General features: G+C 40.9%; 1 protein-coding gene across 9 annotated transcripts in view; it reads left to right on the plus strand.

The window, feature by feature from the left end:
• The first annotated feature begins 2,708 nt into the window (after nt 1-2,708).
• ENOX1 (ecto-NOX disulfide-thiol exchanger 1) overlaps nt 2,709-23,077 on the plus strand; it is a 357,513-nt gene continuing 337,144 nt past the window's right edge. For 3 of the 9 annotated variants that reach the window (XM_040055207.2, XM_058419296.1, XM_058419292.1), the window contains exon 1: nt 2,944-2,979. The gene's annotated coding sequence lies outside the window, so the exon portion shown is untranslated. Of the gene's footprint in view, nt 2,748-2,938; nt 2,980-23,077 lie in introns of those variants that run through there. The other 6 variants (XM_040055201.2, XM_058419293.1, XM_058419295.1 and 3 more) reach the window with 6 other exon arrangements.

The raw sequence follows: 23,077 nt of genomic DNA on the forward strand, positions 1-23,077 counted from the left end.
CAGAGGGCCTAATTGTGCTCTCAGATATGTCTGTGCAGCTCTGATTGAAGTCTTGGGATATAATGCATGCTTATGCGACAGCTAAAATGAGTCCTTTTTTAAATTAAAAAAAAATAATCCTTCAGTTATTAAAAAATCAGACTGTAAAGTCTCCAGGGTCAAGCCAGAAACTTCCCAAGAGCTATTCAGAACATAACAAAGTGAGGTCTTGGCTAGAACTCATCTCTGTACCAACCTGCAAATAAAAAATAAATGCTGAATGTGTTAGTGAAATACAGTGAAGACAGTAACACCTTCTTCTGCAGATTTGTGCATCTGTGTTTGTGTGCTTGCCCTTGTCCAGGCAGTTCTCTGGCAAGGAAGGAGGGGACAACCCTAAATTGCAATAATGAAATAACCTTAACAAATGTGTTTATGCCTCATTCAGTTACATTAAACAAGACCAATTCTGGCAGAAATATTTTCTTTTACCTCTGTTTTGTATCAACCAAGGCTTATGCAACTGACAAGAGGAGTGTGGTTAAACCTTGTTGTGTTGTTATCTGTGTTTCTAAGTACAATTGCATTCAGTGTTAGGAGAAAGAGATGAAGAAGCAAATTTAACACAGCCAAAGGCAATACAGTTCAGAAATATATTCAGGCCCTGAAGTTTGTCTAGGTTTTTTTAACTAGTCCTTGATTTTGCAAGCTGGTTTACACTACAGGTGAAATACAAGTTGTGCATGAATTTCCCAGCAGGATTTCTGTGTTTTTCGAAAGGTGCTTGCTTAGGGGTGAACAGGCTTAGGGCCTGGGCTTAAAAGACTGAAAAGAGGTGTTTTACTGTAAATATCTTAGAAGAGGATTCCCATGTTATAGTTACGTCTTACTTTTGTCAGGGCTACATTTCACAGAAATTCTTCTGGCAACTTTTTCTTTATTCAGCTATCTGCCACTAAAAAGCAAAGCAAGAACCAGTCAGTAAATAAGTAATCCACATCTGCACAGCTGGATCAAGAGTGGCTCTTGCTCCTTACCTAAATCAGTGCATTAATTTCCTTATTTTGTCCTCGCGTGTCCTTGTGTTGCTCGGTATAATATGTGTCAGTATTATTTGTTGTCACTTCTCAAACTAAAGCTGTGACACTAACCCTGCCAGCCAAGGAAAAAAAACTACACGCAGAGGCAACACAAGCCAGTATTGTTTAAATCAGATGAGCCCAGTGGCGTGGAAATTGCTTCTGTTGCATAAGTGAGCTCACTGGTAGACCCAAACTGATGGGCTGGTAAGCATACATAATTAACCCAACACCTGTGGATGTAATTCCATACTGCTTTGGCGAAAGAAGCACTGTAGAAAATAATAGATAGGAGATCTATCAGACTTTTTTCCTACCACTAGAAATCATATCTAGCATGTGCAATATTTAATACCTGCTGTTAGTTTCCACCTTTCAGCCACAGCTACTTTTTCGCTTTCCAACTAATCATCACCTAGAAGTGTGCTGAAACACATTGCAAATGAGCATAGAAAGGCTTTCCCCGTACTAAATCACAACCGTCTCTACAGAGGAAAGGGACTGCTTATAGCAGCCCCGCATGGTAATTCAGGCCAGGAAAGATGCAGGTTTTTCCCTTTCAAGTAGCAGGAAGAGTTCAGATTAGCCAGCACTGTCCTTGGGAGCAGAAGTGCAGCTGCAAAAGCCTTCCATATCTCTCTGCTCAGACGAGGCTTTCAGCGGCCTCTCAGGGAGCAGCTCTTGGCTCTGGGGAAGTACTTGTTGCTGCCAGCACCCCTGGGCCGAACGCCTTATTCTGGGAAGAGCTGCCCTCGGCCACCTGCCCCGTGGCAGGGTGAAAAGGTGAGGTTAGGTGCTCTTGCCACACTTGAGGGTTGTCTCCTGCCCGGGAGATGAATAAGCAAAAAACCCAGACCCTCTAGCTAAGGCTATTCCCTAAAACGTGCTGGTTCAAAGCCACGGCTAAAGGGGTAGGTGCAAGCCTCGTAGGTAAGACATGCAACTGCTCCTCAGGGGAGGATTCCCAAAGAAAGCACCGATCCCATCGGATGGGGTGCAGCTCATCAAGCCGCACAGGCTGCTGTGCGTAGCACAAGGGGCATTTGAGGTGGAGGAGACGGCGGGGAAAACTTGCGGCAGGATGCTCAGCTCGGGGTGCCTGGAGCTCGCTCCGCAGGGCCCGCTCCCCGCCGCCCACCCACCCACCGCCGCTTCCCCGCCCCTCCGGCGGAGCGGGCTGCGCTCCCCGCGGTTGCGGCGGGGCTTCACCCCGCTTCGTGGGGCTCCAGCGCCCGCCCCAGGGGCCGCGTCCGGCACCTCCCCGCCGCGGCCGCTGTCCCCGGGACGCCGTGACGGCTGTGCGCTCCCCGCCCTTCTCACCGCCCCTCTCCCCTTTCCTCCTCCTCCTCTTCCTCCTCCTCCTCCTTCGGGAGCCTTGCCTCCCCTGCACACCTGCCTTGCCATTTGTCGGCGGCTTTGCTAGGAGGGGAGAATTTTCCCTCGGTCCCTTGCAGCATCCCTCCCCGGCACACACACAGACGCTCGCTCGCTCGCTCACACAGCCGGACGGGCAGAAGCACCGCGCTGCCCGTGCCTCGGCGGCCGCCGCCTCTCCGCACGCCGGCCCCGCGCTCCCCGCCGCCGCGGGGCGTCCTCCGCCTGCTGCAGCGCCGCCGGGCCCGGCAGCCGCCGAAGGGGGGCGGCGGCGGCGGCTCCCGCTGCTCCGCGGCCCCGCACCGGCAGCGGTAGGTAGGTACGGCGGTCCCGCGGCGGCAGCCCGCCCCGGGCGGCTCCCGGTGCTGCGGAGGGACGGGGACGGAGGGAAGGAGGGAGGGGAGGGCGGCGGGAGCGGGGCGAGGCGCTCTGCCCCGGCCCCGGCGGCGGCGCTCTCCTCGCCCGGCTCCTGCTCCGGCTGCGCTCCCGCGGGGCCCCGCGCCGCCCCCGCCGCTGCCCGGCGCCCCCCGGGCACCGGCTCTTCCTGGTGAGTCAGAAAGTTTGCTCTACTGGGCGCCCGGTGTTTGTTGTTGTTTGGGGTCCGCCTGTTTAGGCTGGGCTTTTATTTTCCCATCCCCGCTAGCGGGCTATTTATTTATTTATTTTTCTCCCCCCGCCCCCCCCCCCCCCTTTTTTTTTTTTTTTTTTTTTTTTTTTAATTGCAGTCGCTGCTGCAGCGCGGATGGAACGGGGCTCCTGCCCCCGCCTCGCTGGGCAGCCTCCCCCGGGGCACACGCGTGGGCAGCGCACCCAGGGCGGCCGGAGCCGGGGTCCCTCCCGCTGCCCCCCTTCCCGCTGAGAGCTGGGTGGCTGCGGCTGCCAGGTCGCCGGCAGCCCCCGTGCAGTTGGCAGAACAGTTTTTGGTGGCCGCTCTGGAGGAGTCTGTCCCATCCCTCTCCTGTTTCTCCTCGTTCCTTGAGAGAGTGTTTCAGAACAGGTTTCAGTGAAGCTGTGGGTGACAGGATCCCGGTGTCACCGAGAGCTGGCTCCGTTTTGTAACTAGCAGTGTTACTGTAGCGGGCTGTCAGCTGGGGAGCGGCCGTATTCGACCCTGGTGAGGAGAGGGATTGGCTGTGGGTCGTGTCCATCTTCCCAGGGCTTTCAGCTAATTGCTAGAAGTAGCTTGCTGTCGTTTGGGGTCGAAGAAGCTCGCTTGCATTTTACTCTTTTGTTCTTTGATTCAAAATGTGGTTTGGTGGGGGCTCCTAGTTTCTGATAGGAAACTATCAGAAACTACAGAGGTTGAATAAAGCAATCTCTGAGCAGAAGAGGCAAGAAGCTTTCAGGTCCTTCCCATGAACTGTGTATTTCCTATGTTGTGTGTTGTTTACTTATTTTTTATTCCTTATCATTGGGAGTTCTGCTGCAAGGTCTCAAAAGCTTTGATGTCTTTTTGCAGTGAACCTCATTCATTTTTTTTTTTTCCTCAAATTTAAAATGGAGTGATAAAATGCATAGGCGTTAATAAGTAAGTTGAAAGGACTTTGAAATAGCTCATGTTGTGCATGGTGTGAAATTATAGATATACATAAAAGAGTACTAACTACTCTGCAGGTTTTATTTTAAACCTTCTTCTCTATGACTTTGTGCTGAACTCTCTTCATCTGTCTCTCAGCTTTTAAGTCTGATTGTTTTTTGCAGTTGAGGTCTCCCGTCATGTTGGGGGAATGCATTGGTAGGCACCCACATTTGCCAGGTTCTCATAATATTTTATTCTCTCTTTTTGCAAAGACTTGCTGCGGTCAAAAGTACGTGAAATTTGCTATTGTGGCTTTCAATTTTAGATCACTTTTCCTGGTGCTTTTATTTATTTCTCTATTTCATAATTTATTTATTTATATTACAACCAAAGAGGGAGGGGGAGAGTAGGGAATTGTCTCTGACTCTTCTATCTGTCCAAATGTACAAAAAAAAAAAAAAAAAAAAGGCAAAACACCAAAACAAAAATAAACTGCATAAAGGAATTAAAGCACTGAAACAACCTAGATCTGAATTCCAAGAACAAAAATTATGATGGTGTGCTTGCCTGCACCAGGCATTCTGCAGCATGTGGTATTTACAGAACTTGCAGTGTACAGTAGCTCTCCAGTAGTAAGAGAACGCTTTGTATCCTTGTGAGAGAGTCTTTGACAAGTCAGCAAAACTATAGATACAGTCGAGGAACGCTGATACACGTGTGAGTGTGTGCATATATAAATATCACCAGATTGCCTGAGTTCATTTTTTCTCAGTGTAGTTTGTCTTCCACAGCCTGGAATTTATACGTATTTTCCCCTGAATTTTGAGACATGTTTTACTGCTCTTCACTGTGTGCATGTGTTTTAATGTTAGTCTTAATCTCACTGTAAAATACAAAATAATCCGGTAATAGATTTAGAAGACTTTATTGCCAGGCAAACCAGGCAATAGATCATGAAATCAGACAATAGTATTTTGTTTCCTAGCAACCCCCTACTGCAAACAGAAAACAAAACGGTGGTGGATGCTTCCACATCATGATAGCTATATGTTGAAATCCCCAAGTAGTAGATACTGAAGTACTAATTGTGCTGGGAGATTTACTGCTGTTTGTTTCAGCTGCTTTGTTAATATTTTCCTTTTGTGAGAAAGGTTTGCTGGGGTAAATGCAGTTAAATTGTTAAAATTTCACTCTGGTCTCTTAATAATAATGTCTGTTAGAATGAAGAGAGCACAAAATTAAGGAGAATTTTTGCCATTAAGAATGATTTGGAGTTGTCTGTTCTTATTGCAGGACTGTTTCTAAATCCGTGCTGTTATGCACCCTTGAAAATCAGATATATCATCTCCTGTATCCAACATCCAATATCTTTCTGAATTTTGTGTTGTTAGTCGTCCTTTAGGTTTGTGTTTAAAAACTATGTATATTAGAACGTATTGAAAGAAAAATCCTTTGTGGCTCCTGGGAATGGAAAGTAAAATCCTAAGTGCCTCTTTGCCATGTTTACGTTCTTGGCACCCAGTTCAGCCCTTCCAAGGAATCAGTGCTATCACTGCGCAGCAGGACTGGGTCCTAAGCCATCATCTTTCTAAAAGTGCTTTTGATAATGCAGCACTGAAATGGCATCTAGACCCTGAATCAATCTGGGATGCACTTTGTGCACTGCCATCTATCTGAAAAAATCCATTAGTGCAGGCTGGAGATCCGACCTGGGATGGGTGCAGGTGTTTGTGCTCTGGAAGCTGCTGGAGATGCTGAGCTGTAGGAAAAGGAGGATGTATAGGAGCAGGAGCAGATCTGTAGTTGTATGTACAACGCAGCAGAGAAGTTTCTATGCTTTTGTCTCTCTTTTACAGGAGAAAGTGACAAAAAGGTGTTTGCTGAGTTTTACCTACAAGTCTTCGCTATCCAGCAGTATTTACAGACATCACACAGTAAATTGAAACAGAAGTCATTTTCCTATTGGTTGCATCGGTGATTCTGTGAAAGGGAAAATATTATTTCAGTCTGGGAAACTGTAAAATCACAAGAAAAAATTGCTGTGGGGAAGGCAGCAAACTTAGTCATGTATGCATTATTAAACAACAGTATTTGTGCTAGGCATGAGAAGGGTGTTCTCTGAGTGACTTAGGGGTTCTCAGCATTATTTAAGAGATCCCATGTGCAGTTGCAGACAATTTATTTATATTGCCTATAGGTATTTTCCTGGTTCATCTCAAGTACTGAGGTACAAAAGGGTTACAGCAGATGCCACTTGAATAAAAAGGGTTGAAGTGGAATGGTCAGAGAGTATTATAATTCTGATAAATATCTATGAGCAGCTACTTCTCTGTCTATATTTGAAATCACACATTTTAGTGCTATGGCATGTGTGGATGGTTTAGTTTAGAACATGCTAATTGAATTTTGGAAGGCTTTATGGATTGAGGAAGTAGTCATTTTCCAATTTTTCTTCTCCGTTTCTTTCTCAGATGGCACTACTCCCAAAACTTGAATCTTACAATTAGGTAGTCCACAGATGAATCTTGATATTGCTGCCTAATTGCAGTCCCTACTTCACCTCTGCCTGTATTTGCCAGGCAGCAGAATGAGAGATGGCAAAGAAAACAAAGTAGAAACGAAAAACAAGGGGGAGAGAAGGGTCATGAAGTATTCTGTGTATAAACAATGGAAGTCATTTGGAAGTGATTTTAAATAGTCTCCACGAAACTCCTTTTATGCCAGTTGCATTTGTTGCTGGTGGTGAATGTAAAGCTTTTATCTGCTGTAATTTGGGTTGGCCACTGATGGAGACAGCCAACCCATGACCCAAACCAATGACCTTCTTCTCCCTTCTCCCCGCTAAAGATCATCTTAAGTGGACCAGTGGGTTATGCCCATTCCATTTAAAGGTGTTCAGGAGGCAGGAATTAAGAAATGGACAACTTTGTTCTCTCTTTAAATGCACAATGATGGTCGTGGCTAATGAGCTACCAGGGAATGTGCTGCATATCTTGCTGAGACACGTGAGTCTTCCCAAATTTTTCACAAGGTTTTCTTTTATTATTATTTTTCAAGGTGAGTACCGAAGTAATGAGAGTATAGAGTTACTTACTGCATGTCTAAACCTATAGGCTTCATGATTACTGTACTGGGGGATATTTACTTAGATATTTATTTCTTGTTCTTTTAAGAAAGGAGCAAAAGCATGATGCCAGTTTTGGACTCTCTTGAAGCTTTGTTTTTAAAATCCTGTTACCTTAAGTCATTGAGCTGTCAATTCTTGTCAGATACAGAAAACAGACCATCCAAGTGATTAAAGAAACTGAGGATTTGGTTCAGCAGAACACTGACTTGCCTACCCAATTTTTTTTTTTTTTTTAAAGTGTGTGCTTAAGCTCATTTCTACTTGCTGAGATCAACTGGATTTAAGAAAGTGGTAAAAATTAGGCATGTAATTAAATGCTTTGTTGAATTGTGCAAAACCTTTGAAACTAATGTCTTTGCTTTGTAGTAAACAGAACCTCAGGACAATTCCTTCAGGATAGTGGAGTGAAGGGAACAAGTAGGAGGAAAAGGCAAGTTTTGGGGTGAAGGGTATCAAATCAAGAATTTATTGGCAGATGATAGTGATGTTGGAAAGTATTTAGAATTAATAAATGAGTCTGAAATGGGATTTGAGTACAGAAAAACATGGTTTGTGCTTGAGCTTTCAAGAAAAAGGTAATTTTGACAAAGAGGTGGGATTCCCTTTTTGTAAGAATCTGTTGTGAACACATGTGAAAACTGAATGTCTTCTTAATAGGGAGATATTGACAATTTGACTGAAGCTCAAAGAAGGGCAACAAAATACTCACAGGTCTGGAGGAACTTGAAGGGAAATACTCAAAAATAGACATCTCTAGTTTTGGGTTGAATATGGGGAGATGGGAATGGAATATGGAGACACAAACTACATGCCTGTGTTTGAAATGTATTTTAGTCAAAGCAGTCAGCTTTTTATTTTTTTTTTCCTTGCCTTATGTGAGAGAATACCTATGACTAAATGGAGAAATTGAGGAAATAAAAGTTTAAGTCTGGGCCAGAACTCAGTAATAGAAAAATGTATTGTAGCCTATATTGGTCTGGGTGTAGTGCAAGCCCCCCATGACTCTTCAGATGTTTAAAATAAGAGTAGGCAAATTGTTGGCAGGTGTACTGGAGAAGGCAATCCTGCATTTTCAAAGAGATGAAGTACAAGATCTAACAGCCCCTTTTCATGCTTCTGTTTTGCTCTAGTTTTTCAGCTGAAGGTTACAGGAGGTCAGATCCCAGGCTAGCCAACCTTGACTTGGTTTCCAGTGATGACACACTGGGATATATACATATATATATTATAACGTGGCATTCCGAACAGGGTCATCATATGGGTTCAGGCTGAGTCAGTGATGGGATGGTAAATGTACAAGGATTAGCTACAGTAGATTTTTTAGTAAGCACCTGTGGGTTATTAATTTGTTTGTTTTCCCTTTTGGAAATGATGAGCATCTCATGTGTAGAGGGCACAGAGGTGACAGCTTCCTCTCTCTTGACAGTTTCTGCAGCTTCTTCTTTTTTTTTTTTTTTTTTTTTTTTTTTTTTTTTTTTTTGTCATTTGAGAACACTTATTGCTACCAAGGTGCAATGATGGATAGCAGGTACTGCTCCTTCCTTCCTGTCCCTCCATCACAGCGCCCTGTCTCAGCGCAGCTGTCTCCTGTGATCTGGCTAGTCAGTATGCAGTGCAGGTCCTGATGACCCCTACCACCAGTGGTGTGTTTTCTGGAAGAGACTGAGAAAGGGGCAGAGATATAGAGATGATCTTTCCAAGGGTGCACTGCCTTAAATGTCTCCATCATCCATGTAAACTGGGAGAGGACTTAGCCAGGGAATGTGCAGGTTTCAGCTTTCTTGTGAAACCTTTTCCCGGAATGAAGTTAATACACTGGTTTATTGTAATTCATGTTACTTGAAGCAAGCATTCAGAAAACAACAACAACAAAAAAAGTTGTGCAGACTGATATCATCAGGGAATGTTTTCCAACAGCCATGCCAATTGCAGAGGAGGAGGTGGATTTCCCTCTGCTGTGCTTTATGGATACCTGACAGCCAACTGTTTAAACAAGGCCTATTTTGGTAACCATAAGGTAAAAACAAGTGATTCACAATAACCCTTCTTAGCATGTTAATGATTAAAACAGTATTCTTGCAGGGGTATCACATACAGGGGAAGGCTAATCTGGAGACTGACCTTTGGTTTAAGTACTTGACAGTGCAACAGAGGAGTGTTTTGAAGTAGTGGAAGACAGGTTTAGGTCTTCTGTGTTCAGAATAACATGCAAAAAAAAATATGATCTTTTAAAAACCAGTACACTCCCAATACACTCCAGGTGTATTTGCTAATATAGATATCCTCTGGGAGGTAAACCAGGTTCAGTCCTTGCTGGTACTTTTCTCTTGGAGGTGGTGATGGAGGTCTGAGAAGAGGTTCATTTTGAAGGAATGAGATTGAAGGAAGTTTTGCTTTTTAGGCAGAACATAAGGATTAAGAATGAGGTTGATTGCTAATTCATTGCCTCTCTTAGAGGGGCACTCTTTTGGGGGATGGATAATTTGCTTGTAGGTGGATGTCAGATAAATAGGACCCATACAATTGATCAGGTGGATCAAGCTTGGTACGTGCTGGTAATCAAATTGTGTAGATTGGTTTACTTAGAATTATTTGTGTTATTGTATGTTAATAGCACTCTTCTAAGTGTGTCTTAAGATCAGGCTTGTTGGATGGGAAAGTTTAGACTGAAAGGTACTGTGTAAATGTAAGATTATTATCTCCCCTTTGCAAGAAGAAGCTAGGTCAACAGTAATCTTAATTACAACTTGTTTCTGTTAATAGATCTTTATTTTTAGAGTTAAGTTAAATGAGGCTTTAAAGTGCTTTTATACAGGTACTTTTAACATAGTGTTACCATTTAGGATGTGGGGTTTGCTGTACTGGATCTTAACAATACTTGTGGAGGAACAGTTACTCCGTGTCCAGAGTGGGTAATAAACAACTACTCTGGTATGGCAGGTTGTCTCTATGTAGGTTTAAAAGGGACCTGTGCTCTACACACAGTGTAAAAATGCTTCTGGACATAACAGCTGTGCCTGGGGTAGAGTGCAGCAAGTATTTAATAGTATTTTTAACAATTCTGTGTAGATTTTTTTTTATTCTTTTTAGGAAGCATTTTGTCAGGGAAGCAAAGAAGAGATGAAATAAAAGGAGCTGATAAAGGCGTAAGGTGGATTTAGGGAGGTGAATTGCAATAACCAGAATGAGAACATGCTCTTAGAACGAGCACTGGTTCTTCTGCCCTTACAAGAAGTATTTCAACAATGACAAATAAGTTTGTTTCATCTGAAAGCAGCAGATTGCTTCCTAATATTTTGCTGGTCTGACATTCTGTGAAATTGTGTTGTATCCTAATTCAGTGGCTGCTCTGTATATAGAATAAGAGTTTGCTATTTTCTACCAAGTGAAGCATTCCCTCTCCTTCTGCAGTGGTAGAGGTATTTTGGTGTTAGAGGTCCATGGATTAAACTCTTCTGATGACTTCTGATAGATGTTGGCATGACTCAGAAGATGAAGCTCCATTTTCTGAATAAGCGATCTGCTTAGTTTGGAGTTTTTCTTGGAGGTGGGACCTTTGCTTAGCAGTGAAATCTGCTGAGATTGCAGCACAGGGTGGCATGGTTACAGACAAATCAGAGTGTGGCTGTGGTCCTTTGCTGGCAGATATGGATGTGAGCAAGCACTCTGGATTTACTGGCTGTAAATGGGTGGTCTGTTCATGTATCCTCATGCCTCCCATGCACATGCCCTTCTGGCTTCTACTGTCTTCAGGTAGAGCGTAAGTGGAAGTACTGGTGACAGGCTGTTCCACAAGAAAGCTGATGATTTAAGGATCCTGGAAAGTGCATTTGATTTAGAATCTTCTGTATGTTGTCTTTCCATTAGTTTACCTAAAATGAGCATCTCTCCGGTTAATACCATTTCAGCAAATGAAGGCACCCTTGGCAATTTTTTTGGTTCATATTTATTCATATCTTCAGAGTAAAAGGAAATACCATTTGTGCTGATGAATCATTTTCTGCAGTGTAATCTCCTGTTTCATATGAACCAGAGAACCATTACCATTTATTTCATTGACAGCTTGTGAGGGAACATGCCATTTCAGTTCCTAGAGGGACCTGGATGAAACTTGAGCAAGAGGTTCAGTGTGCTGTTGCCAATCTACTTAGCTACCCAGTTTCTTGCCAATTCTGTAAGCTTAACACCATTACCTAAAAACATGTCAAACCAGGTATATAGTGTGTATGTCATTAGTTGGGTTTCTCAGTTTTATTTTTCGTGATATGTTTGCTTAACTTCTGTATCGTTTTACAGAACAGATGTAATGTGTAGTTTATATTGTTTTCTTTACAAAAGAGAAGGGAGATGTAAATCCACCCTATGAAGGAAACTATTAACATTTTTTTAAGTAAAAGAGGCTGGAAAATTGGAATTTCTTTTTCAGTTTCTTGGAAAATACTAAGAGGGGTTATATAACAACTGCATGAAGTCTCTGGGGAAAAGGAGAAAGAAGCCTTGCTGATAATGAAAGAACTGAGTAGCTGCTTAATGTAATCCAGTCTTCATGGAAAGTGGAGAGAAGGGAGACCTGCGCAGTCAGACCAGGCTTAATTTTTTCAAAGCTGAAAGTAGGCAGCACATCTGACTGGCAAGTCTGTACAAGGCCAGCTCACTGGTCTAACACCTACCTTTTCCACATTATCAAAGTTGATTCTGTTTGGTGTTACAGACCACAAATAAAACAGAAATTATAAAAGTAGTAATTTTCAGGCTCATCTTGCCCAAGAATCAAAAGAGTAGTTTGAAGCGAGTCAGTCAACTCACTGTAATCAAACAATTCTTCTGTACCTCAAGTATAAATGCTGCATGAGCTAGGCAGAAAGGATTAGTGGTCATCTTGAAATGATGAAGAAAATAGGTTTCTTTTGATTCTCCAGTGTGAGACAGGCTACCTGATGAAATTGAATATTGAATTGAAAGCAGAATTTGAAAATCCTGAAGATGAGATCCCTTTCATCATTGAACTACTGCTTCAACTTTGATAGCTTGAAGCTTGATACAACCTTTGCATCATTGAAGTACAGCTGTGATGATCACTGAAGTACTGTTCTAGGTTTCAGTGGCCCTGTTGTAGAGGAATAATTTTGTTATTGGGGGGCGCGAGGCAAAGAGCAGAGCCACTCATGGTTTAAACATGAGGAAAATGAAGACTTCAGAGCTGGTGAGAAACCTCCTTTCATGCTAATACAAAATGAGCAATATAGAGTGAGATGTAAGTCTGTATGTACTGCCCTTTCAAAGGCATTTAAATTCACTAGTTCACTGTTAAACCAATGAAGGAAAAGGGTAATGCAAAACTCAAAACCCAAACCTAAATTAAATAGCACTTCTGTTAATGCAAAGTGTTTAGTGAATATGAAAAGTGTTCAGAAAATGGCTAGAAGCATCCATGCAAGACAAAATGCAGACCTTTGTAATGCTCCCAGCCGTGTCTCTAAGGGATGCCACAGGATGGCTGTACAACAAGGAGGCATTCTGTAAGTGCCTGAGGAGCAAGCATGGAAGTGGCAGAAACAAATTGAAATGAGAGCTTCTGAGGTAGGTTTGTCCTGATGCTCAGTTCATCCTGGTGAGAGAGAACCATCTGTATGATTAGTAGTTGGCTGGAAACAAAAAAAGAGTATTTATGCTTCCTTCCTTCAGTTTCTCATGGACATCACCTGAGGAAGATCTTATTTTCACTTTTGCCTCTACTCTGTGGCCCTCAGTAATGCAACTTTGTTTAAACAGAAGTTGAATGTGACTACTGTAAAGTTTTATACTGCATTTTATAATTCTTTTATATTTTTATATAAATATAAAAATTCCCCAGGGACTCCCCAGGGAAGTGGAAACCTTAGGAAAGTACATAATGATGGTTTCAGAAGGATTTCCAGCAGCTACAGCCTGATGATGCTCCAGTTCAGATGGACCCTTTCTTCATCTGACTTGCAAATAACTGACATCAGATATCTGAGAAAAACATTGAAGGAGGTCTCAGCTATAAAACCTGAATTGCAAGATTAAACGTTTTACCTTAAGATGGAATACAGGAAGAAGTCTGACCTACATGGAAAAAGTCTACAATGCCCACAGTGAGTAGAGTAAAAGTAATATGCTGAATATGTTTATTATTTTTGAATATGTTGCAAGGAATAAAAAGTTTAGAAAGTTTTTTCTAGTGGTAAGGATGCAGGGGGATCCTAGCATGGGGTCTGTGAACACTGTGGGGCTTTATCAGCTGGAGTCTTTAAGAATTTGATAGGTAAAACTGTGTTGTCTCAAAAGAATGCAAGTGATCCTGTTGCATGGTTGTTTCCAGCTTTTTTTTTCTGTCTGTGATTCTCACTGAACTCTATAGTGAGTGGGATAACAGGAAATGAGACAGTCAGAAGGAGCATGGTTTCCTAACTTAAACTGAAATCCAGATGATCAGTCTGTTACTCCTGCTTGTGCCAGAACAGTGGAATATATAGCAGTTGAGTTGTAGGAGACTCTGGCAGTTGAACATGGATGGTTCAGGCTTGAAACTTTTCTTCCCTGGCCAGCTAAGTGTGGGGCATTTTTCCATGTTGCACAGTTAGGCTTGAGACATTTTGATAAATTCACTTTGTCATGCATGATCCCATGCTAACACAACTTGAGGTTCAGACCTGGCTGGTGCAAAAACATCATGAAGCACGCATAGCTAGAGAGAAAATTAATCTGTCTTCAAAATGCTTATGTGGCCATATCCCAGGTTGCTAAGGCACCCCTGAAAATAAACTAAAAGAATGGTAGATCTTACTGTCTAGAGACTTACAACTTAGCTACGGTGTCTTTGTGTTTTGAGTTGTATGCTTTCAGTTTCGGACCACATTGGAGTAATAATTATGTTACAAAATTAGTTTGGTAGTCTGTGGTTTGTGTTTTTAATAGTAAATGCTTTGTGGACTTCTTGTGTTTACAGTGGCTGTCTTCAATCAGAGGAAGAAAGTGGCCTGAGTTGTAGAAAGCGTGTGGGGAAAAGACTAAGGCTCCGTTAGACCCTAGTTTCTGCTTTTCTCCGGATGTTTACCCCATAACTAGTAGTAAAAGTAGCACGTAGATCAATAAAAAGAACATATTATATTAGAAGTACCAGAATATGAGTTCTTTTGGCAGAGAAGGTTGAACTCTCCTAGAAAACAAATTAGTTCCTGTGCATTATGTGTTCATGGAGGTTTACATGAGTAATGAGTCAACAGTTCTTTTAAGATGTATGGGGCCAAATTCAGATCCCCAGTGATTTAAATTTTGAGTAATTCAAAAGATATTTATGTGTTATACTTCAATAACAGATTACAAACTGGTTCTTATTCTGTAAGATTTTAATAAGGTTATAAAAGGGAAATTAATCTTCATTTTTCAAATGCGTAGCAAGTTACGTAATTAATCCAATATTGTCTTCATTCTGGAGGAGGCTGTTTAACTTGAATTTCTTTGTCGAATGCCATGCAGACAAACTCATGTGGTGGTAGCATTAACTAATGATAGAGTTATCCAGATATATAGTTCTGTCATTAGCTTGAATTGTTTTCAGTAGAGAAAGAACACGTGTCTGAAGAGAAGAAAGCTTGCTATTTTTGCAGTCACTATGCAATTAGCTCATATAACCCCTGTGCTCGTCATGCTTTGTGTAAGATACAGGGTGACCAACTGTAGGTCATTTATGTGAGAACAAAGACCCTGGGGCTGAGAGACAGTTTATTAAGATAATACGGTGGTGTGAAGATCAACTGTCACAGCAGTTGCCAATGGAAGCGTGTCTGTATTTATTGAAAGCTTGCATAAATAAGAGTTGATTGAGTAGGGATGTTTTGAACACTAGAGGATGGGGAAAATAACCAGATAAATGGTGCTGTGAGCACGGAGCCGACCTCACCTTGTTTTCTGCAGGTTCTCCTTTAGTGGCGATGGCTCTGTGGATTTTCTGATTCAAGGCTGAGTGCCTGACATTTTAACCATGGAGGATGTTTATTATTTTTGTCCTATAATCATCCACTTATTTTCATTAAAATGAAGGGACCTCTGTTAGTTTTGGCCACTCTTAACCAATGTCACCCAAAGTTAGTGAAGAAAAGGGAAGAGAAGCAGATGAAGTTGCAGACAGAACATCATTTAAGATTCATTCTCAGGATGTAGGGCTAAAAAGTATTTTTCCCAGATGTTTTTCTTTCCAGATAGAAAAAAGAGAAGTTGAATTGAATTCTTTCATCCATGTCAAAGAGTACAAAGTGTGTTGTCAATTGCTGGTGCCTCAGTGTATTTGTCACTGGGAAGCCCACAGCAATATGCTTTCTAAATGGTTTATGAAAAATGGACATACAATCTGTTTAAAACAAAATAAACTTGTTGCTTTTATCTGTTAAATCAAAACAAGGCTACTCTTGTTTCAGACTACTTAGCATGTGTGTAATGGCATGTCTGGTGCGCTGTTACTAACCATACTGAGAGAAGTAAGTTCTTTGTCACAGTGCCTCATCAAGCATTTTCTGTGTATGTTTTTCTACCAAAAATCTTTCATAATCTGTCATTAAATATGAAAGCTTCTTATTTCAGCTTAACAAGAACATCAGATTCTTCTCTCCAAAGCAAAAAGAAAACTGTGCCTAAGATTCATTTTTGCAAACCCTTCCCCCTTCTTGAAACATTCATATGGAAATACACCCTTAACTGTGAAATTCCCTAGCAACCTTCAGCAGCCTAGAAGAGATCCAAACCCCAGGAATACTCAGTTCTCAAGAGCATTTGTACTGTCTTTTGTTAATATTCATTATATTCTAATAAGTGATTTGATAAATTCTTTTGAGGGTGTCTCCTACTTTTTTCTTTCTGGTTTTTTTTTTTTTTTTTTTGTTTTCCTCTCTCCAACCAGTGGTTGTTCTGTTGGAACTGTGCAGTATTCCCACTGATGGGAAGTGGAACCCAAGGCTTCTTACCATCTCTCCTAGAAAGCCTTCAAAATTCCACTTAATGGTGATTCCTTTGCGAATTTCTTTGCCAGTCCATGGCGGGTTTTCGTTGTTGTTTTTTCTTTTTCTTTCTTTCTTTCTTTTTTTTTTTTTTTTTTTTTTTTTTAAGTGATGTGTAAGTATTTGACAGCTGATAGAAGAATTATTAGTACTTTATAGCATAATAAATTGCTTGCTAACTCAGCTTAAGGAGAGAAGTCATTCTTTCATATACATGGTGGCAGTAATATGTAGTACCTTGATAGGTGTTCTACGTCTTAATTCTCTTACCTAGTAAGGACTAGTCATCCTTACAGATCCAGAACTGATGCTACGATATGCAGTATCTCAGGTGTCCCAGTGCAGAAAATCATTCAGATGTTGCTTCAGCTCATCCTTAATCCCACAGGAGCTGAGAGGTTCTGGCAAAAAAAAATCCCACTGCTTGATGGAGACAGGGCTGAACCCTAAAATGAAATCAAATGAAATTTCATTAGCCAATGAAATTAATTTCACTTACTTTTGTTCCAGCTCTGGTTTCTAGAGTAATTTTTGGGAAAGAATGTAGAGCTGTGGTTGTTTGTTGGTATTTGTCTGGTTTGTTTGTTTGTATAGACTTTTTTTAGTTGGCTGATTTTGATTTTTTTTTTTTAATTTTAAACTATCCCTTCTGTATGCCTGTCTCTCTATCACTTTTTGTCTTCTTTCATGTTTATAATCCTCTTTTCTCCTTTTCTTTATATGTCTGTCCTGTGTCTTTTTACCTAAGCCTCTATTTCTTTTATATTTCAGATGTGTTATTTTTTGTTTAGTGTGCTGTCTTCTCTATTGCTTTCCTTTTCTTTGCTCCCTTTATCCTTTTTACTTGCTTTCCCCACTATTTTATATTTTGAAGCGCTGTCCTAAAGACTCCGATTAATTTATTTCTCCAGGGATAGAACTGTAGATGACTCTAGATTTCCTTTTTTGCATATTGTGCAAGTGATAGAAATGTGCCTATGTCATATGAAACAAAGATGGGTAGTGGATGTAGACCAGCAGTGCTGTATGGCCACACTTAATTTCTTTTTTGTTTGAAGGCTTAGAAACTCAAGTTTCTCTCTTGAGTTCAGGGCTTGGGTAGGCTTTCCTGTCACCTTGCTCTCAAAAGTAATTTTCTAGTAATAATCTCTGTTTTGCTCCTTGCATTATATAAGGTCAGTAGTATAAGAGGCTACCCACACCTCTTTAACTGTAATAGTTTGTCAGAATGTTCATGTTTTTGCATAAAGAATGCTTTGTTTTTATATAGGGATCCCTAATCTGAAGCAGTTGTTCCAAAGAAAGGGAAATTTGTGCCGTACAGTATATTTAATTACTTTTTAAGTGGGTAAGTCAATTTGAGAAATGTGTTTTTGTACTGCTAAGGTCTGTAATCTTAGATGTTGAAGAAATAGTCTCACGTCTAAAGTATCAAAATTTGAGTGTGAAATAGGTAGTACTATTGGAAAGCTCAATGAGTGGTGAGTCAAAGTAATTAAGGGAAAGTAAATAATCTCTGAGCTTCTCATTCCCCATGAAGCTAATTTTGTATTCTATCCTTCATGTATTTAAAAATAGTTCCCTGCTAATTCAAGATGCTTGTGTACTATGTCTGTGAAGAGCACTTCAGTCCTATTGAAGGAATGGCAGATTAGGGAGTTATTTGCGACAGACTGGTTTATTTTTTTATTTTAAGAGAGACTTTCATTTGGGGAATCTAAGTGAACAAATCTTGCTGGAAAATTGGCTTGATGTACAGCAAGACAGCAGGTGATCAGCCTGGTGTGGGCTTATGACAAGGAGATGTCTGGTTTTTGTCTTTAAAGGGACACAGATGACTACTTTCTCGACAAAGGTGAGCTTTTCTCCCCATTCTAGTAAGGCCTTAGGTGTTCTGCCATACATGCTTTCCTCTTTTACCTCTACTGTTTGGGATATAGATGATTTTATTTTTTTCCCCGGAGTAATAACGTGTACCTTAGGAGAGGAAAGGGGTGTATTAGAAGGGCTAGACTGGAGCTGCGGTTTGGCTGTACATGAGTCCAAAAGTGGTCTGACAGGAGAGTGACAAGCTTGCACTGTCAACTCCATCAGTATCTTGAGTAGTTATCTTAAGAGGGCTAATAAATCTCTGTGACACGTCTCCAGGTTTCTGTGCCGAAGAAAATGAATGCAATTTCTTTGTTTATTTCTGTGTGCATTCTGCTCATGAACTCCTGACGTCTTCTGTTGTCCAAAGAGGCATAATGCAAATGTAGATCTATTTTTTCTTACTCAGGGAGGTGCAGGTAGTGAAATGAGGCAGCAAGGCTGAAATAGCAAGTGCATGTGTATGGTGTTCATGAAGCGTGGTGCTGTGCTGAGATGTGTGGAGGGAGCACACGGACTCACTCTGGGCATGTAACATAACTGCGAGAATTAGCATCTTGTGCAGTATGTGTAGTGCAACCCCTTGGGCTCTGAACTGCCTGCCTCAGGTGTCGTGAGGATCTGCTCAGTGTGCAGGAACCCTGCAATTACAAGGTTCAGTCATAGCAGAGTTACATGCCTAAAGTAGACAGTGTAGATGTATTCCCTTGCATCAGGTGGGGATGCATGTGTAGCTTATTAAATAAGGATGCTAACCTGTTTGATAGAGAATTTAGAGGAGCTGAAGATGGTCCTTTTTTTTTTTTTTTTTTTTTTTTTTTTCCTTTTTAATGAATGTTAACAGATAATTTCTGCTTAATTAACTGCAGATCCTTGTGCAAGCATAGAAGGACTGGAAGTTCATGCACATATCCTACTGTCATCCTCATGCTCTCTGAAATCACTGAGGAGTTTGGTGCAGAAAAAGTCAGTGCTTGGCCAGAGACCTGCAGATTTGGAGAAAGAAAAACTATCAGTTAGCGTTCTTGAGAGCAGGCAGACTTATTCAATGCAGAGGGAATTCTATGACCTGTTATCTAGAGCCGGAAAGCTGCTTTTTATTAATCAATCAAACAAAATGTTGACAATAATAGGAAAAATGACTTGGGGGAGGGAAAAGCAGAGTTAAGGAATATTAGTAGGCAGCTGGTACTGCTTGTAAAAACAGACTATTCTTAAGGCTTTCATAGGCTCTGTATAGTGTATAGGAAAAAAACCTTGCCCTTTTTCTTCCAGAGAGAAGCCATGATTTTATCTCAGTAATTGAAAATAATGTCTGAAGTTGTTCTTAACTAAATTTACATGAACCCTTTTTATAATCTGTTGTTATCTTTCAGGGAATTTCTCAATAAATGCTGCTGCCTGTGTTTGGATGGTATGATCCTATATAGAAAACAAGGCCAAGCACATCCTATTCATGACTCAAAGAACAGCATTTCTAGCCTAATTACAGTGCCATTTGGCAGTGGTGCTGTAGTTAAAGGTGTTTGTTGGTGTTTCTGTTATAAATTGTGAGTACTTGAAGACTTCATTCCTGCCAGGCAGAAGCCTGACTAGCTATTTACTTCATTCCCTTCATTAAAAATCTGTAAATGATGAAAAGTTCTTAATTTTTTTTTTAATATCTGTTAATTAGTCTATTTGTTATGAAAATGCTATGCTTCTCCTTAATTTCAGAACTTCTGTTGTAAAACACGTGTGGTAACTAGTTGGTGACTTGCATCACTCAGCACTGTGAGTTGCTCAAAGAAAACCATGGCTATGAAAGAAGGGAAAAGAAACACGGGAACATATGGAATTGTCTAAGTTGAACAATCTGTGCACAGTTATGTCTGCAAGCAGAGATGGTTTCAGTTGTCTCAGCTGCTGCAACTGGGCAATATTAATGTAAGGATTTCTTGCTTCCTAGGGAGCATTGCCAAGTTCCTCCCAGTTCCATGAACACTGGGCCATCCCTCTAGACCTCACTCAGTAGTCATATCTGTCACACTTGCATTAATATACATTAATGATTCTGTCATTTCCTGCTGCATAAAGACCAGTGCTAGAGCCAGTTGTATTTCTATGTTTTTGGAAGAGATGGGGAAAAAACACACTAGATTCAACTAGGAAATGCTTTTAATCTGTTCCCTCTAAAAAAATACACAGTGAGTTTTACAAAAATTCTGGTTAATGTGGGATTTTTTCATAGCATGTCCTATTTAGAATGCTTTTTTTCTTTTTTAATTAGGCAAATGACCTCATCTGAAGTCTGTTGAACTTAGTGAGTGTTTTCTGAGTGACCTTCTAATGTCTGTTCAAGGCTGTGGAGGCCCCCAAAGTGGTAATGCTGAGAGGTGTAACTGGGCCTATAAATCTCAGTGGGTCATTAATTCTAAATCTCAATAATCTTAAGACCGGGATGCATGTAAATGAAGCAGAGTGATGAGCATAATAGGAAGACTTATACAAGCATTTTCTTGTTCTGCTTTGCCCAGTCGTAGAAATTGTAGTTTTGGCATGGTAACTTGCTTTCTACCTTATCATCAATTTCCATATATCACCTGTGTGTTTCTGAAAATTTATAAATGCATCTTCCTGGGGGAGATGGCTGGGCATTTTTAAATTTTTTTCCTGCCTACCAGAAGGTAATAGACCATGACTTGTAAATCTCTGTAAGATGAATATAAGGTCCTCAACTCTAAAAATTTAACTGGATAAAACAATTTTTCAAAATGTTATTGCACATAAAACACTTGCTCCTAGTAATCAGGGAATCATAGAATGGTTTGGGTTGGAAGGGGCCTTAAAGATCATCTAGTTCCAATCCCCCTGCCATGGCAGGGATGCGACTGACTAGACCAGGTTACTCAGAGTCCCATCCAGGGGCTTGAGCACTTCCAGGGATGGAACATCCACAGTTTCTGTGGTCAGCCTTTTCCTGTGTGTCATCACTGCCATAGTGAAGAAGAGACAGTTCAAATTTTAAAGCACACATGTGAGTTTTGGTCTGGGTTGGTGGTGACAGGATCCTGAGATGTGCCGTGTCTGTAGTTGTCACACAGGTACACACACTTAGGGGATGCCCATATCAAAGTGAGCTATGGATTCACCATCTCTGCAAGTACTTTGTGAGAATTGCCAATGAAAGCCTTGTTGTTACACAGTGTGACCAGAAAAGTTTTCGGTGTGTTCCTTTTGAAAAGGAAAGGGAAAAAAAATAAAAAAAATCTTACTTGGCTTGTCTCAGTAGGAATGTTTATCCTGTTTCCCCCAATCAGTAGTGATTTTAATATGTCCTCATCTCATGATTTGTAGATTTTTTTTCCTATGTCTTTTGATTGCCAGCTGTGTGTCCAATAAATTCTAAAGACCCCTTTCCACTTTCCCTTGGTACAATTTACCCTCCTTTTCTTCAGTCCCCTGACAGGGATTGTTCAGAGATAGAATCTTTGCACCATTCCTTCAAGGCCGAAAGACCCCCCAATGTATCCTAGCATAAACAGAGCACTGGGAGGGAACAGTTAAGATTAAAAATTACAAAACCACACAAAGAATTTTTAAAAAGTCAAGCTTTTAAAAATGAAACAGGCAATTTATATGGGAAATTGAGTATTGGTATTTTTTTGTAATCTGAGATGGAAAGGGAATTGTTTGATATCCCATACTGTTCTGATATAACAGCATATTCAAGCTTTCTGAAACGTGTATTTGTCATCATATCTACCTCTATTTATAATTGGAAAGAGAAATTATGTAAGCTTCTTTCTTGGTCTCTGGCCTTTCTGTACAAAGGCATGTGTATTACCATACCAATTCTGAGAGACTTTGTTAGGGATTATCCTTACAAATGCTGCTTAGCCACTTAGCAGCCATGGGGGCTCAGGTGGGAGAAAAAGAAGAGGCAGGGTTTGTGTGTGTGTGTGTGTGTGTGCAAGCACTCCCCTCCATTCTTCAGGAATGAGCTTCAGTCATCTGTAATTTTCTGGCAAAATGGCAACCTTGACTGTTACTTTATTTGTTTTTTGTACGGTGGATGCCATCAAGCCTTTTTCTGTATCTGGAATAGTTGTGTATCCTTTTAAAAAATCTATCTTGTGTTGGTGCCCCTAACAAACATTAATATTCATACACAAAATACTACATGGTATATTTAACTTGCTTAATCTAGAACCTGACCCAAGGGAAGTGTAAGAGGACCTGAAATAGATCAACTGTCGTGAATTCCTATTGCAGAGAGCATTAGGCATGCTTTGGTTCTGTTTTGAAACAAGAAAAACTGGGTCAGGATCTGGGATAATGAGAAAAGATACAGCAAGAACTTCTCTGCTGTAGCTGAACAAGGATCTGATTCAGGCCAATCAGACTGTTCTTTGCAAAGAGGGATCAAATTCAGAATTGCTGTGAAGCTGCTTTAAGCCAAACCTGTACTTCTGGCAGAGCATGCCTCTGCTGTGGTTGCAGAAGTGGTTGATCTTTGAGAAGTGTCAGCCAGTTAGGTTACACCAAATATTCCCAAATAAAAGGTTCTAAAATGTTCATTCTACACATCTAACCTGAACAGATTTACAGTTTTTGAGATAGATAGTACGTAATTTTGTGTGATAATATTTCTTTCTGCCTTTTTTTCTGCATTTAGGTTAGAATACAGTCCCAGCTTCTAGAATAAATAGCATTTTCCTTGCAAAGAAACTTGTCTGGGGATAGTAGAATAGCAAAATCTCTTTAGTTTTGCTATTTAGTTTATGAAGTATTTTTTATTGTCTTTCTGTCTATGCCACAGATTTTTGATTTTTTTTTTTTTTCCCAGTTAAAATTATGATTGCGTTGGAGTTAGTGTTGGAAGATGTTCTTCCTTTTTCTGTGTTTGAGCTTCTGTTTCAGAGATAAGATGATCAGGATAAGAACATTCACAGTATCCCCACACTCCTCTGGATTGTCATTACAGTCATCTGGATTGCCATTGCATTGGAAGTGAGATGTATCGTGGAACTTCACTTCTGTGGGCTCTGTGCGGTGTCATTCCCTTAAAGGATATGAATGGGAGAATCATCCCAGTGGTTGTTTGTTGTGACCCTTCTCTCTGTAAAGGTCATTG

The sequence above is a fragment of the Hirundo rustica genome, chromosome 2 (genome assembly GCF_015227805.2).
Source record: "Hirundo rustica isolate bHirRus1 chromosome 2, bHirRus1.pri.v3, whole genome shotgun sequence".
Taxonomy (NCBI): domain Eukaryota; kingdom Metazoa; phylum Chordata; class Aves; order Passeriformes; family Hirundinidae; genus Hirundo; species Hirundo rustica.